We start from the raw sequence: 17,663 nt of genomic DNA on the forward strand, positions 1-17,663 counted from the left end.
TTGCACATTCTCTTATAGCCCCATTATCTTCAGCTCCGTAGTAAATTGCACGCGTAATTCGTATATTGTGACGCCAAAGACCTCTAGACTTTTCAAGGTCAAGGGTTTCTAGTTCTAGTACTTTCTGTTTTGTTTCGCCCTTCGTGGCCCTCCTGCTATGTAGCTTAGGGGAAGGTACACCTGCAGTTTTCTATTCTGTGTCAACGAGCGTAACGGCTTTTTCATACAGTACTTATTCAGTTACTGCTTGCAGTTTATAATAGTGACCTTTATGTCTTCACCGGGATTAAAGTTTTCTTTATGTTTTCAATAGTCTTTGTATCGTCATGTTAATGTTCAATTATATTGACACAAAGTTAACAACTGACCTTTACTACTTAGCTAGTTTTATATATCTTCATCTGAAATAATTTCTGTGTTCATAATCACGTCTCTATGAATAAACAACTCTATGTAAACAAATTCATAAATTAGCTAGTAATGAATGAACATCTTGTATGTTTGTTAGTCATACAATATAATAACAAGACATGTCGTGACCGGTTCTGTCGTGTCGTGAACTTGACTGATCTCCAACATTTGTTAGTCGGATGTCGTATAATATAACTGTTTGGATTCAAGTAATTAGCGCTTATGTAGTGTGAATTGATATTAATGATGCAGTCGCTAGTGGGACGTGTGAATTTTTAAAAAGTCTTGAATTAGGTAGAGATTTGTAGAATTTATCTGTGATAATTATGCAAATTAATGATCCGTTGATAATATTACAGTAATAAATTATTAAACTTACGAGAATGGAGTTTAGAAACAAACCTTAATGAAGTTTGTATAGTTCTGAGTTTATCTGACGTATAGTTGTCACTTAGCTTCATGTCCAATAGCTTCATAAACTTATTCAGTTATGATCGAACTTCATGCTATATAATTTAACATAATATTTGAAAATCACTTTATTCTGTATATCTAATATCTACATCTCCTAAGTGACTGGAGTTTTATCATTCATCAAGAAACTATAAATCAGTTGTCAAGTTTATCTAACTGTGATTAGTAAGAAAATCTCTTGTGTTTATAAATCAAATCTCACTACAGATAAAAGTCTGGGAACTTTTTTTGCATTGAGTGCACGTAATTTGCCTACCAACTTATTTAATAGTTTTGAAGTGTGTCTTAGTCATAAGGACTGAGTCTTCATTTTCAAAAATATTTTCGGACCCGTTTTTTTACATTAGGTAGTCGAACCAATTACATTCTTCGGTGCCAGTTTTAATCTTTTTTGGAGGAAGTGCCGTATTAACAGGTTTAGTGCCGCTGACTATGATTCAGTTAAAAACAACGATTCGTAATAAGTGGAACTAATTTTATCTTTGTATTCGGGGTGCGAGTGTTTGCCTTTTTTTTTTTGTTTAAAAAAAAATGACGATAAGTCCGTTCCACTTGATTTGTGGGATCAATGAACTGGCGTTAGAAAATATTCCAAAGGTTTTTCGTTGAGCTCGTACAATGAATCATTCAGCCTTGACTTGCGAGAAAAGCTTTATCACAAAAACGTGCCCGAAAAAATTATAAGATAACATTTTGTATAAACTTGTTAAAATCTTGTGGAATTTTCTATTAGATTTACTTTCTTTGATTCCCTTTTTTTGGTTGTTTTGGATCCTATTCGATTTCAATTTCATTTTCATTCGAATTCCGATTTCAAATTGTGTTCATTGTTAGTACGTCCATCATCTTTCAATTGAAAAGGCTTTTACTAAAGATATTTTCTTACTAGAAGTATTTGCGCAGAGTAAAAATTGGAAAAAAGACAAATGAAGGATAAAAGTGCACCACGGTGTGCGATCAACGTCTACCCAACGGACTTCTAAGCCAAATAAAAGGATTCCTTTTCTTGACAGATTTATGTTCGCCAGAAGAGATTGCTATCCACTGCAGGTATTTTTGAGATACATGCAAGTAATCTATACTTGCAATTACATCTTAACTAATATGTTACTTGATATGCATATTTTCAATGGATTCTCTATCAAGGATACAAAACAATTTAAAAAAACCTTTGGTAGCAATCGGTAGATTTATGAAAAATACCTTTAAAAGTATGCCAAGCATTTTATGCCTTGTCCGCCTTCTTGAGAATTCAATAGGAAAGTAGGAATGCACGGATATGTGTTGTAACTTTTTTATTTATATTTGTTTGTGTCCCGCTTTTTATATAATATATCCTAACTATCCAACGTTCGCAAATGCATCCTCTTCAAAAATCTTACCAATTTTGGGAGTCGATCCTACCTAATATCGTATCGATGCCACAAATTTGTTTTGGTTTATTGCATTCTTTGGTCTTCACCTATTTCCGAAGCCTCCATCTACATTTAATTAATTTAGGTGTAAGTTACATTACAGGCAATTAAGTTTTGTCGGTAGACCCTGTAGCTGAGAAACTGGTAATGTTTCCTGAGTGGAAACATTTTAAACGGTAAAAATCGTAACTGCTCCGAGATCACATGTAATAAAGTGTTCCATGCTTGATACAGTTTTAATCCATTCAATCCATTACATTATGTTTCCGCCATGAACATTTTAAACTTATTATTAAATGCTTTTAATTCATAGTATTCTTCAAAAAACCTCAAGCGAAATAAATGAAATTGTTTACCTTAAGTAGTATTTTCGGGTTATTCAAACATAAATTTGAAACAATAAAACAATATTTGCAGATGTGGATCCACTCCACTGCATACGTGCAATCACGTCAATGACCGAATGAGATAATGCAATGCATTATTCAAACGTAAAGCAACTCAAGAGACTTACATTTATAATTTGGAGTCACCAGACGCGTTGCCCTGCAAAGGTTGAATTCATAAAACATTTTAAGATGTATGTTTGATTCTGGACGAGTTCAAGAGTATCTCTCTTACCTATTTAGGTAATCGTCTTCCAAATCTATCGTATGCTTATATCCAAAAATATACATGGATTTATAAATAACCCCCACGCTACAGATTTCAATGCGTCTTTCACTATTTTGGATAGAAAATTTCTTGAGAATAGTTTATAATAACATTATTTTAACTATATTATAACTAGACGGATGGATGTTAAGCTATAAACGCAATACCTATTTAAATCCAAGTCAGATAGACATTACTAATATGTTATTATTGTTCGAACTTGTCTACACTTATGTCTGCTAAACTTATACACCGGATATCCTCTACATACATACGTTCAAAGAGAAAATTTAAAAAAAATCTGGCTACCGTCCTACCGGTTTTGCCAAAGGGCACGCCAGTCCAAATTATGCAAAACTCTCGAGTCTGATTTTTGAATATTTCTAGCACGCGACCGTAATGTTTAAGCATTGTATAATGAGAACGATTATACCTCATCACGAAAGTTTTGGCATTTTGCATTATTTTCGTTTGAAAAGGAATTAACTCCATTTTCTTCCCTTTCTTCCCTTTGTTTTCGTTTCGTCATTAAATCTTTGCCTCTTTTTGGATCTTCTGCACGTTAGTCTTCAAGAGCCGAGGATTTGGTAAGTACTGAATATTTTAAAAATCTCTAAATGGAAGTCAAATTTTTTTAGCCTTACACTACTTACTTAAACTCACTACGAATATCGAAAAGAAATGCAGGTCCAATATATGTCTTCAAGAATGACATATAATTTGAACAATTTTAATGAAAATAATAATAAGCCATATGAACTATGTATACGTGTAGTTTATATGGCTTAAAGCAATTCATTTTGATTATCTCAATTTCGCTTCTAATTTTCAATGTACCGAACCAGTCCTTTTATTGGATAAAATGGAACGTACCAGTCTGGGTTTAGGGATCCTTTAACGTTTTTAGACTATTTTAAAATTAAAGAAGTTTAAATCAACTTTTGGTTTTTCTCATTTTATACAATTTAATCGCTGTTAACTCTGTTTATGGGCCTACGTATATAAAACACCTAGATATCAAAATAAATATAATGTTACTTGTCGCCTGAAATACCTAATTAAATTAAAAATTACAAAATTTGTAAATATGTAAGTAATTTTGAAATGCGATCTTTTATTGTTTGATTTATTTGTTGGCTTTATATCAATTTTAATAAAGTTTTTAGTATACGGACCCCGTTCTTATTAAATTTAATCTCGCACAAGGTCGAATTTATTTTTTCCTCTTAAACTACCTCGGGAGCTTTGCCTTGTGGCAGGCTAACTGCTGGTCAAATCACTGTTGATGATGAATGATTACTGAATTTAATGATCACTCGGCTTCCAACTGGCCAGAGCCGAGTTAAATCGTCGGTATTTTTTGTACCGATTCGAGACGAGCTAATGAAATGTATAATTCTTCTTTCGGTTATGAGTAATGATCAGTTTCATTGCGATGTTCATCTATTTTGTTTGTTTTATTTATTATTAATGTTCGTTTATTATCATTTTCATCATTATTCTATTATTCGTTTTGTTTATTAGTATCATATATTATGAATAATAATTTTGACAAAATGTTCTTTACTTTCCTTATGCATATAAGCATATATTATTTATGAATAACTAGAAGAAGGTGGAATTCACAAAATGATTATTTAACTCTGTATTAATTAATTAGGTATTCAAAACAAGTGTAAACTAATTCAAGAAACCGATACAAGTAATATCGATTGATCGTCTTGACTTGATAACAAATGGTCTTCTAACAAACTATAGTCGACATCTCCATCAATAATCAATCAACAATGACCTTCAATATTTTCTTTAGTGTATCAGGGGATGATCCTAACAAACAGACCCTCAAAACAGATTACATAACACACGTATTGAGGTAACCATCATGCAAATACGCGACACGCCTGCAGAATACGACAGAATTGGGCTAGAATTTGTGAGAAAATCAAGTGGTGGCAGATGCGGGCAATAGAGTCGGAAGACTGAATGCCGTGATTTGAAAATTTTACTGAAATCGGTCCAAATAGGCATAAGGCAAATTCGAGAAAGCCTTTGCAATAAATGCATTTAATTTTAACTTGAAAACAATTTGAAAACAATCCGCAGCTTCGCTCCCGTAAGAATTTGTGAAATTTTGGATATTCTAAACATTCCTCATTGTTGTGGCTGTGTATAAGAAATATTACTTATACGATTGATAATTTATTCTAATCACATCGGTGGTGGTTCTAAACAACCTCTACTACTTCTATATTTATACATAGATTTGTATCTTGTTCTCTATTTCAATCTCCTGTAGATTAAGGTAGAAAGTAATTTTTATGCATGCTAACATCACTTTGCTTTTTTATTTGTATGTTAAATATGCATGAATTCTCTCACAAAACTTACTTATTCTAATGTTTAATAACCCCTATTTTGATGAATATAGAGTTCCAATTACTAAAGCGATTTGTTCGTGGGCGAATGAATGGTCCGCAGGAGTTTGTTGACTGATCTGTCATTGGTCTGGTTATGACGTAACTCTATGTGAATGACATTGACAATTCAGGCCCCGTGGCTTGTCTAGTTTATTAAAATTTATAGCTTACGTGACTTACTGGCATAATTTTGTCCATTTCGGCGAATTTTTTTAACACACACTGGCTATTGCTCGTGTTAATCAATTCAAAGCTGCTTCAGCCGAGAAAGTAACCACGTGTCCAGTTGCTTCATAAGTATTCATACAAAACTTGACAAATTGTTCATGACATTTTAAGATCCTTCTTGGGTATACATATTCATCAAATTTGTTTTTGTAAATTGTCCAATGAAGAGACAATCTTTCTAATCTATCAATGCTAAAAGATTCACCATTTAGAGTTGACATTTAATGAATATTTACGCAAATAGTTATTTTTTCATCCTTAAATTCTTCAAGTGTTATCTACTAGGCGTACTTATGGCGCTTATTCTGAAATATCGACGATCAATTCACACGATATTTACGAAGGAGCAGACATTAATGCAAGGGTGTAAATTGACGAAAGTGTCTCCAGTCAGAGTTCACACAAATGTCATTTTAATACCGAACTCGGGGGCAAATCGCGCTGGCGTAATCTTGGCTCAAAGCTAAAATGATGTCAAGAATATCTTTCACACATCTGAGTCTTGTCTTTTTAACATAAATATGATTTTACATGTGAATAAGGAGAATGTTTTTTACTAAAACCAGCAAGTTGATTTAATCAATTAGTGCAGCTAGAGTATTTTTACAATAACGAATTTATTAATTACAGAAGTGAATACTTTGAAATCAACCTTCAATTCGGAAGAGATTTATCATTCCAATTTCATAACCGTATTTTCTTAGCTTTTACTGAAATATTGCATGACGGGCAACACTTAACCCTAAAATCACGTCATTCCCACCGCTAACGGTCAAGTCGGTTTGACTTCAATCAAATTGTCAATTTGCGTCTCTAGCGAAAGTAAATGGCCACAAGAGTTTCCGAATTGAAATTCGAAATTCAAACAGGCATTGTACTTGGTCTCCATTCACCAGTTCTCTTCAAAAACTGGCAACACTACTGACAGGTGCGTTCCCGTCGTGCCCCTTTTTTTCAACGTCCGTCCCCGTGTTCATTTTAAGAAGAATATCTTATGTGTGTTCCAGTTTGACTTACAAATTTGAACTTAAATTTCTTTGTTCGAAAGTTCATCTTGCGTCGTCGGATCTACAATAGTAACAATGAATGGATCGTTTCCCTTACAATATGTTGCAACGGTTAAAGTTTCTGGTTGTTGGAAACGGAGCTGTAAATTGTTCGCTTTATGTTGTAATTTCAGTTACATGACGAACTTTTGTATATCAACTGTGGTCTGGTCGTGTTAAGTTTGTTTTAATTTATTTTTGGTCTTAAGAAATCTCAGTCGCGTAAAGAGAACCGGTTCAATTTTAGCAAAACTTGCTCCATTGGGCTTTGGGTCTGGGAATAGTGATACTTGATATTTTGGAATTACCTAATTAATATCATGTCCTTTTTGCGTCCATTCCGTACACTTCGGTGATTAATTTACAAAAAACAAGCAATTTTCAAAATCATATTACTTACACAGTGGACTTTCAACATAATTCTGGTTTTGTATGTGATCCAACAAATAGATGTTGTTTTAATAAGTATTATCTTTACTTCTCCTTTAATGCTAGGTTCATAAGTATTTAGGGACACAATATATCACCACAGCATAAACTATTACACGATATATGGCGAGATTTTCATAAATTGCCGCGGGGAAAGCCTTTAGATTTGGGAATATTCCTCAATTTGTGCTAGCCGTTATCTCTCGAATCCAGTATTGCTTTTTGTGTGCGATTGACGGAACAAAGACGATTCCGACATTGAGAGGTTTCTCGATCGACTCTCTTAGTTTTTTCATTGCAATCTCCAACGATATCAGTTTTCACACGCTTCCATTAAAATCTTCAGTTTTTCTCACGTTTTCTTTGTAAAAGAGTAATCTGTATTCGATATATAATATCTTAGTCATGCCTGCTGGTTTTCGTTGAAATAAGTATAAAAAGACTATTTCTCACTGATTCACATTACTACCGAACTTAGTCATAGTGATAGGTATTGCTACAATTTTAGTCATACATAGCCGTCATACAAATCATTAAACTAAATACCAAATAAGTAGACAGAGTCATATCGCTTATCGACACAAAAATATTTGACGTAGTATATTAGTAAATTTTATTAAATTTAGTTAGGCCCTATACGATGTCATATATAGATGAGGTGATCGAGATATCAACGAGATTTGTTCAGAAACATTGCTTCCTGATCCCTCATTTACAAATGAATACTTCAAATAAAGATCCTAAATATTTAACATGATTAATCACCTCAATTGTTATTAATTTCAGTCCAAAGTGCAACAAAAACTAGTAATAGACGTGGGCCGACCGACCGACAGACTAAAACATTTGCATTAGATATGTGCACAAAAACCCTGAGAACATCCTCTCGGTAAGATATTAGTAATGTTAAGGTGCTCGGTAACCATAACCAAAACTATCGGATATCCGATATAAATCTATCCGTAACCGTAACTGAATCCGATATAAAAATGTTGGATGATTTCAGATACAGGCCGAGTTGAAATGAGACTGAATAACGATTTGTTACGCAGTGAAGTAACACTCAAAATTTACTAAATATCTATAATATTTACTCAACTGATTGTATTACCTGAGAAATAATGATCTCCGAGTTAATTTTATTATCTATTTGTATTTAACTTTTTAAATTCGTTATACCTAAATCTAATATTCATATTTGAAACTATCCGAAACTTACGGCTAATCCGAAATCATTTAATATCCGGTATTATAATTATTTTTATATCCGTATCCAATCCGTATCCGAAATTTCATAACCATAACATCCCTAGTCGATATTCATCAGCTTCTATATTATGAGTCAAACTAAAACCAGTCAGAGATATACATACAGTGCTATAATCATAAACGTGTAGATGAGACCGACGAAAGAATTGATTGTAATAGCTTAAGCGGAAAATGATCATATTTTTATGGTACCTAGTATGGATGGACCACACGTCTAGCAAAAGTATTTCTATCATCAAGTCAAACGAGATACAATGGGCTTTTCAATAAATTTCTTGTAAACTATAATAAATACGTTCACACTACTCATAACTGAAGTTAACTTTATATTTACATAGTTTAGCAATGCCAAATAACTTTTGTCTGGCAAATTGTAGATACAATCAACATTGTATTCGTCCTCTAGGGAGATTATAGTAAAGTCTGATTCTAAATAAGGTGGAATAAGATTTCAGATTAAGCAAATAAGAATATTCTGTATTTAATGACTCTTTCGTTCCATTTCCAAATCCTTTTTAAATCGAAAATGACTATTTGATGTTCATTATCTTTTGTATTTTTCGTTCCAATTTCGAATCTCGACTTTCCGAATGCTGATTTGATATTTTCACATTTGATAAGCTGCTAACTTCACAGGGTTGACTAAGTCTTTTGCACAATAATTTAGCTTCTTTGGATGAAAAGTAGAATTACGAATTGCTTTTCTGATTTATCTCTCCATTTAGATTTAGCATTCATTTAAGCATAAAGAAATTTATGTTTTCTGAAATGGCTTTTTAACGGCATTGAATTCCAGGTTCACCTGCCCATTAACCCCGAGATTTTCTATAATGTGATAAACGATTTACTATACCCCAGCGAGTCGAATGGGAAACAAGGCCGTCGTGGTAGAGTGGCGTGCTCTAGTGTTAATTACGGAATTGTGGCCGTTTTGCTACGGAACCTCAAGTCATTAACGGTTCCTCCATCATGGGGATTAGAAGCACGCCAGCAGCTGCCGCGTGCTCAATCGATGTTCTTTTTTCAAACGGAATCCAGAAGCCGACAACGGTTTTGCGTTGATTTTCAGAAGTTATAGTATTTTGAAGCACAATCTTTCGGTTCGATATTCACTAGCAGTTAGATTTTTATTCGATCTTTTGTTACCTGTCAGATGCGCTTTGCGAGGTTCTGAATCAAAAGATGAGTTGTGAGCTTTGAAGTTTGAATTGAAAATGTTTTAAGAAATTGCTATTTCTACTCGCAAAGCGTTTATTCTTAACGAATGTTACAACGCATTTCATCAAAGTTTAATTCTCCAAGTATGTTTTGTTATTTACAAGCCACCCCAATTTTCATAAACCGAAATAATATATTAAAACAGTAAACATTATATACCTATCTTTGACTGTAGTACGTCGCAGCTGACAAAAGATGAGGTAGGTAATTGATATTTGGGGTGTCGTTACCATTAACTAACAGTGAACAATATGATTGTCTGTTTTCTTTTGTAATTTTTTCATGGTCCCCCCCAACGTTACGTTTTTTATATTGTCGCCTTCTTCTTTTAAAGCAGAACAGCTGTTGTGTTGATAAGAATAAGAAATACAGCTGTTACGACAGTATCTTTGTAAGTAAAGCTGATTTCAAAGGGGAGGAATAAAATAAAGCGATCGATAACACAAAAGTCATGGATTGAAATGCAGCTTGTTCGTTATTTACTTAATTTGTACTACTTTTCTCGCTTATCATAAAATATAGGTATACGATATAGATTTGTCCTTTTTATTATGACTTTAAAGTTGCAGTCATGCCTTGTCATATAAAGGAAATATTTCTACCTACACTACTTTGCAATCGATAGTTAGGTCATATATGGCTTATAAATTAAACAGAACACCCAAAACTTTGTTTTGTGTTACACAAGATCCTTAGTCATCTTACTATGGATTGGATCCCATTCAACAATAAACAAAAGGAGCGGTGTTACGTTCCAGACTAACAATAGACCATATATCAATAGGAGTTTGGGCTTATTGTCTTCTGAAGGACTTATTCATGGGGCACTTATTGCTAAGTTTGGTTGTAAAAAGTTTTTTCTAGCATTGCTACTATAGTTTTATTACTGTGGGGGCTCTTCAAATTCAAGCCTGCGTTCAGTTTTTTATTCCCACAAATATTGCCATCATTTTGGGTTTCGTAGGGTGCCTTCTGTGAATTTCAAAATTTAACACCTCAGACTAGACGCGTGCCAAAATATTACCAGGTTTTAGGTATTTGGATTATGTACCGCAAGGCAAGCTTCATATCTTAGATAGCTCTACTATTAACGGATGTATAAGTTAGCTATATTTTCCAGAAACAAATGTTACTGTCCATAACACTAATACCTTCTTCTGTTATCCGGAGAAAGGCTACAGATAAAGCATTGTTGACGTTTTTGTGTTCCAGTTTGCTCACGCCCACTCGGCCGGCGGAATGTTCACGGTCCACGGGTTCTTTCGTAACAGTCTTCGGCGTGCTAGTGCGAATGTTTTTCTGATGTCTTAATGCATTCGCATCGGCTTCGGTTGTTGATGTAACTTGTCATAACCTAGAAGTTATTTATTAATTTAAATGATTTTTTTTGTTCGGTTTCAAACAGAAGTGTATCTTCAAATCAGTTCCTTCCATATTACGTACACTGCTCTCCATTACGTACTCACCATTTTGTCCATGCTCATGAATACTTGAATGAGCGAAGCACTTGTTGTCATCTTACTAAATGGGACTTTCATACTTACCCTGTTCGTTCACTTCTTAAACATACTTAATTGCAACTGTTGCTCTTTACAATTTTAACCGTTTTATTACGTATGTATTTATGCTACTGCTTTTGTAGTTCAAACATTTACCTCTTGTCCTAATTTTGGTAACAATTTTGTTGAACGACTTTTAGCGTGTCTGAATCAGATTGCACTCGTAATAAGAATCGACCGTTTTATAATTGAAATAAATTCGAATTCTTTGTGTACTATTGCATACTACAGTTTGTTATGTCGTAAATTTACTTCGGATTCTAAAGTAAAATTAACATTCTCTGGAATTTAAACATTTTCTCCATCAGTTTTATAAATAGCTTCTGTAATAAACATAATCATTAATCCATCAGATAAGCAGCCTCGGAATACGCTAGATCCAATCAATTTCGTGGATCTGAGAACGAATTTGCAATAGGGGAATACTTGGAATGTCAGTTCGTGATTATACAGGTGCAGGCCTTTGATCCTGTATACCTGGATCTCTTCACAATTAAATGCTTCTTTGATTGGCCCTGACGTATTATCAACAACAGTTACTATACAACTACAATCAGTGCAAAGTTTTACTTTACTTCCTTTGATTATATGATCGATATTTTCAAACTCTCTTTGTACTTTAAATAGATCAGATCTTTTGTTTGCGTGAGCCGTGGCAGTAAATCGGAAACATTGGATTGGAACTAATTGAGATTATTGGGTTATTACCGAAGATACGCGGTGCGATGAGAGATGTTCGTTATTTTTTCTTTTTAATTATCAAAAATGTATATGTTATGTCATGCGTATCGCTATATACCTTAATATTCGTGATCTTTGATAACAATATGATAGCTTAACTTGCTCACGTGTATGAGTTGTGCCGTGGGGCCGGATGGTAACCAAACGTTATTATTTTATGGATTGTCAATATTTGCTGTGATATGTTTAACTATTTTAAGTCGTGAACTTTGGGGAACGCGCACTTTAGTCTCAAGTATATTGCTATATCCCTTTTACAAGAAAACTGAAAAAATATTTTGATTACTTCTGAGGTAAGACTAAGCTACCAATTGTGGTAGTTTTCCTGTTATTTAATTAATGTTATCTTTAAATAATGAAAGTTGATGTCATATTACACCAATTTTAATTGTTTCAGATTAATTACAGAGATACGTGATATTAATTATGGCGTTGGTGATCCGATTAGTATTGTCAATCGATTTAATCTCCAATTGTTTCTGTTATTCACACAGTTTCCAATTAGTCTCGATTTAATTATTAAATACATCACGTGTAGAATTACAAGAATTTTGTATACTTACACAGATATTTTTTTAAATCACAGACACTGCAATGCAATGCATATTGTTTATTTATGCTGTGTTGTAGTGTGTTCGAAAGTAATAAAGTCAAAGTGAAATGTGAGTCAAAAGGTTTGGCTCGAAGGCATTTATTCATTATGTATTCTCCAACATTTTTCGATATCGACCAAGGAATGAGTTCTAGTTGAATTCTGCTTAAAAAAAAAGAAGTAATCGAGGATCGGTTTTAAATAAACAAACAAAAAAAGCCAGACATCGTTCTATTTTATGGAGCAATTAGATTTTATTTGCTATTCGGTCCATTCAGCGTCGTTCATTGATTACTGTTTTGGCGACTGTATCCCCAAATTGGATTACTTCTGGGAATAAGATTAAGCATGAAATATCTCTGAATAAAAATTAATATTTATGAAAATTATAGCTATATATATTTTTTGATTGCAATTATCTACTAAACAAAAAGAGAATGTTCAAGAACGTCAAAATTGGGACTTTTTAGAACTTATAATACTGGAAGGCTAGAACCACGGACCTAACATTTTGGTATTGGTTTGCGACTAGAACCGAGGAGAATTCGTTGATGTAATGGTAGGCAGATAGGCTCAGTAGTTGCAGTAAAAATTGTTAAATAACTGTTGCAATAAACAAATAACACTAAGACATTTGCTAATATTCATCTATAGCAACATACACTGTAGTAGAGCGATCGTGGGACAGTATTAAAATTCATCAGACTCATCAATTTCCAGTGAAATGTATGATACTGACATCTAAATTTAACGTCGTTCTCACACTGATATAGTTGCATAATATTTGTGTTCTTTGTATCTTCAGTGTTAGTAGTATAAACATTATTAACGGGATTATTTGCTGTGAGTCTTCGTTCTTTCAGATTTTTTTCATCTTTATCGAACCATATCTTTTAGACGCAGATTATATGAATTCAAAATCCTCTAAGGTTCCACCAGTACTGTATCCTAAAAAAAACTTAATCGTTTCAGACACATATGTCGATGATTGTCTGCGTAACAAATTTTCAATCGACTAACGGTTAGCCAAATCTGCAACACTTATTAAAATTTAGTCTCGTGTGAATCCATGAGAATAAAGTTTTAAAATGTAATATACGAATGTACTTGATGTATAGAATATTACTATTGCCCGTAGCCACTCGCGGTAGCCTATGTTTGACTCCGAATAGTTAACTATATTCCAAATGTCATCAAAACCGACCAAGAAGCTTAGCTGTAAAAGCGTAATAAACACAAACGGCGGACTTACATTTTTAATATTAGTTGGATTTGATTATATTTTACTGCTATGAGTCAGTGTCCCTTTTCTACATTATTTATCACATTATATCAATATCTCTCAATTTCAAAACCATCTTCAGGAATTAGTATTTTGTTCTTGATAGTTTCTTTCCCCTTGACAAAAGATGATTGAAATCATTTGTTTACCTTTTAACTTCATTGCGATTTCTAACCGCTTCGTCAATCATTATCAGTCCCAGCCTCATATATTCTATTCTGTTTTTATATTGAAGATTATCATTATCTATAATCTAAAAAAGTAAATTTTAGAAAACGACCGGCATTGTAATGTATTGTGATATCGCCGCGTATCTGTATCAACAACTCCGTATTGGGTTTCACTGAACGTAAGGCTTTTTCTTACAAAAACATAGTTGGTTTCTACACCACGGTCATTTGTTTTCTTTGTATTTTGGGCGTAAATATCGTCTGCCTTATTGGTTATAGAAATATTATTGTTCGATACCGAGATGTCTTATTGAAGTAGTGATTTTTCCCAAATATTTTTCACTGATTTTCATTGGTGATATTCTATAATTCGTAGATAAAACAGGTTCTGATTTTGGGAAGTACTCTAAACCTAGCTTAAATTAATAAAACAACGGTAACCATCATAAAAAACTTTGAGGAAGCTTCAGAAAGTATTCAAGGAGCTTTTTATAGGTTTATCTGATGGAAGTTGCTCGTGCGTGGCTTGATTAATTAGCACATCTATGCAAATAGCAAGTCAATTAGCTGTAACGTATTCGTTTTCTGTGTTACGTACTGAAGCATGTCTTATTACCTTAGTTGCCAAGTAAATTATGTGACATATTGTGCCTGAACTAAATATTATTTACTGTCTGCAGGAGTCTCAATAGCTCTATATCTATCCCTTGGTGGTCATTCACGATTTTCCGTTTTACTATGTTCTGTTTCTGATATCCCCATACGATGTTTTCTTAAAACCATACTGTTTCATGTCATTGTCACTTTGACCCACTCCGTGAGTCGGACTTGTGGACATGTCATTCAGAATTTTGAATAATTCGATGAATTAGCCGTCGATAAAAACCCCATTTGTACGAAATTGAGGCGGGAACCACAGCCGAGATTTACTTATAATATTGAAAGATGCGAATGATAAGACATGAAACTTTTCGTCGTCAATTTACAAAATATGAATTCGTTTCTTATTAAATTTCATGGATTTAGGCCAAAGGGCTCGTTTAGATAGAATTACGAATAAAATAGATACAGAAAAGTGTTAAAGGCTTTTCCAAGTTATGTTTTTTGCACATCTTTTATTTTCTTTATTTATTTCTCATGTGGATAGCCCTATAGGATTTGTTTTTTTGTGACTGTCATCATCGGGTATAATGTCAATTATAATAACTTAATTTTTTTAAACCGTCTCAAGGAGTTAATGTCCACAGTTTTTATATATTTTTGTTTCATATCATCACTTACAGACAAATCAATGTTTGCATTTTTGCTAGAGAATATATAACCTTGATTCTCTAGAAACAAGTTTAAACAGTCCAATGAAACGATTCAATGAAGGCATATTATTTTGAGGACATTTAAAACATATTTTGATTGGTCTGCAAAAGTCGATATAATATTAACAAGTAAGGGGTGTTTACACCTAACGGCCGGCAATTCAGTCAAGAAAGGTCTTTAAAATACACCATTTGTTTATAACGAGTATTGGAGTAGTTTGGACTTCCTTCCAATAAGTGGATAATGATCTTGTTTCGCCGGGCGAGGCCGCAATTGGTAGTTTTTGTGGCTGTTTGTCTTTCCGTTCTATTTCTAATATGGCTGAGTGTAATGGAGCTTCGATCACCAATATTAGGATACGTTTAAAAAATTAAAATTTGGATATGTTTAAAAATGTTATTCATCATATTTATTTGTTTGCGATTTTTTACTCGGTTATATAGGCGAGATATTATATATCATAATCGTCTATGACATTTTGAGAGGAGATTTTTGTGAAAATGTTGGTTGTTCATATTCATTTTTGGCCTAGTTGGCAAACTAGTTGACGTGATAGTAAAAAGTACCTATACTTATTTTTAATATTCACTAAGCATCACTGGTCAAAAGAACAAAGTAAATAGAAGAATCGTGGTAGGTATATATTTTTCTTCTTCAATTCTCAATAGTCGCTCTCATCTGAGCGTTATCCCGGTATCCTCCCTGACTCCATAGAGTCTAAGCCCATGGTCTGTTTTTCTATTCCTGTATCCTCTACACTTCCCCCGCTACTTTTTAAATTTTTAACATTAGATTAGATTGTATATATATTAGACTTGAGTCTGAGTTATTGTTGTTATATTACGCTTCGAGCTGTGTCTGAGCCACAGCCCTATAACTTAATATAAACAAGTAGTGTAGAGAAAATAGAAATAAACAGTATTGGTTTGACCGCTCCCATTGACGTTTAATTTAACATGACCCCTTCTATCATCAGATATATTATGATTATTTACTACTATTACTTATACATGAATGAAATACAACTTTCCCTTTATTCAAGTACCTACTCTTAGCGTCCTTCCTCAATAAACAGTAAAATTTTCCTTGAACTTTATTATGCAAAAGATGTCGCTCTTCTTCAATCTTGTAACGCAAAGAGAGCCGTATGATTTATTCACAGATATACTAAAACATTCGACCGGCACATAAAAAAAAAAAAGATAGATGGGAAAAATATAGAAATTATAGAATTGTCGAGGACTTTTGTATTGACTGCACTGACACAAGACTGTTAAAATTGTGAAATACCTTCTTAATTATTTTTTCCTTTTTGTATTGAGGTTGATTGCTTTTTAGCCATAGGATGTATTGCATATATCATTTTTTATTATTATTATAAAGAAAAACTAACAAGTAAACACTGCCACACTTAGAATTAATTATGCGTTATGGAATGACTTAAGTACACGACTTCTGAAACATGCAAGAAGCAACAAAAAATAATATTTGTGCGAGCTCTCGTTATTTTTTGCAAGATGTCAAGTTTTTGCTCAACCCGAATTTCTCACGTTTTTCATACTTCCTTAGGTTGTTGTTAGCGGATTAATTAAAATTATGCCTTATGTGAGAACGACTGATTGTCTTCGTTCGAAACACTCAGAGAATAAGTGGTTTTCAGTGTATTTTGCCGTTTTTATTACGGTGCATCAAGATAGATAGTATTACTAGCTGGTGATCGCGATTTCGGTTACGGTAAAAAGTAGCCTGATGTCTAGTGAGACTGATGGTCATTCTCCACCCTTCCTACTATCTCTATACAAAACAATCATTGTAATGTTTTGACTTGAATGATAAACAACATGTGATAATAAGTGATGTACAAAATAACATTCAAAGTTGAAGAAATAATCTTTAATTAGAAACTATTTTACTTGTGTAGTGTGCTTCGCAAAACATGTAACCCACACGACAAATCCTACTTATATTATAAACTAGATGTTGCCCGGGGCGTCGCTCCTGTGGGAATTTTGAGATAAAATATAGCCTATAGAAATCTTGGATAATGTGTCTTTCAAATGGTGAAATAATTTTTAAAATAGTAGTTTCTGAGATTACCCGCCTCAAACATACAAATTCACAAACGCTTACCTCTTTATAATAATAGTATAGATAAAGCCTCGGGGCGCAGCTAGTCAACAATAAGTTAAACTCCAAGTTATATACTTATATAGACAAAAGATTGTTATATTATTGTAGCTTGTTTAATATCACATAATAAGGAAATTTTATTAGTTGCTAACATTTTACGAGGCGAGGTGAGTGGTGACTCATGTCTATAATGGCGCCTAACTATGACGAGTATGCTAATGAGATTAAATATATGGATATCACCTTTTAAATTTGTCCAATATAGGTGTTTATTTAAATACAAATCATAGAGTTGTCATGTTTTTATGATATGC

At 33.2% G+C, this 17,663-nt stretch overlaps 1 protein-coding gene across 1 annotated transcript in view; it reads left to right on the forward strand.

The window, feature by feature from the left end:
* The window catches only part of LOC128675191 (MOXD1 homolog 1-like), a 44,630-nt gene that overhangs the window by 5,618 nt on the left and 21,349 nt on the right, over positions 1 to 17,663 (forward strand). The gene's annotated exons all lie outside the window — the stretch shown is intronic.

The sequence above is a fragment of the Plodia interpunctella genome, chromosome 14, assembly GCF_027563975.2.
Source record: "Plodia interpunctella isolate USDA-ARS_2022_Savannah chromosome 14, ilPloInte3.2, whole genome shotgun sequence".
In the NCBI taxonomy this organism is placed as follows: Eukaryota; Metazoa; Arthropoda; class Insecta; order Lepidoptera; family Pyralidae; genus Plodia; species Plodia interpunctella.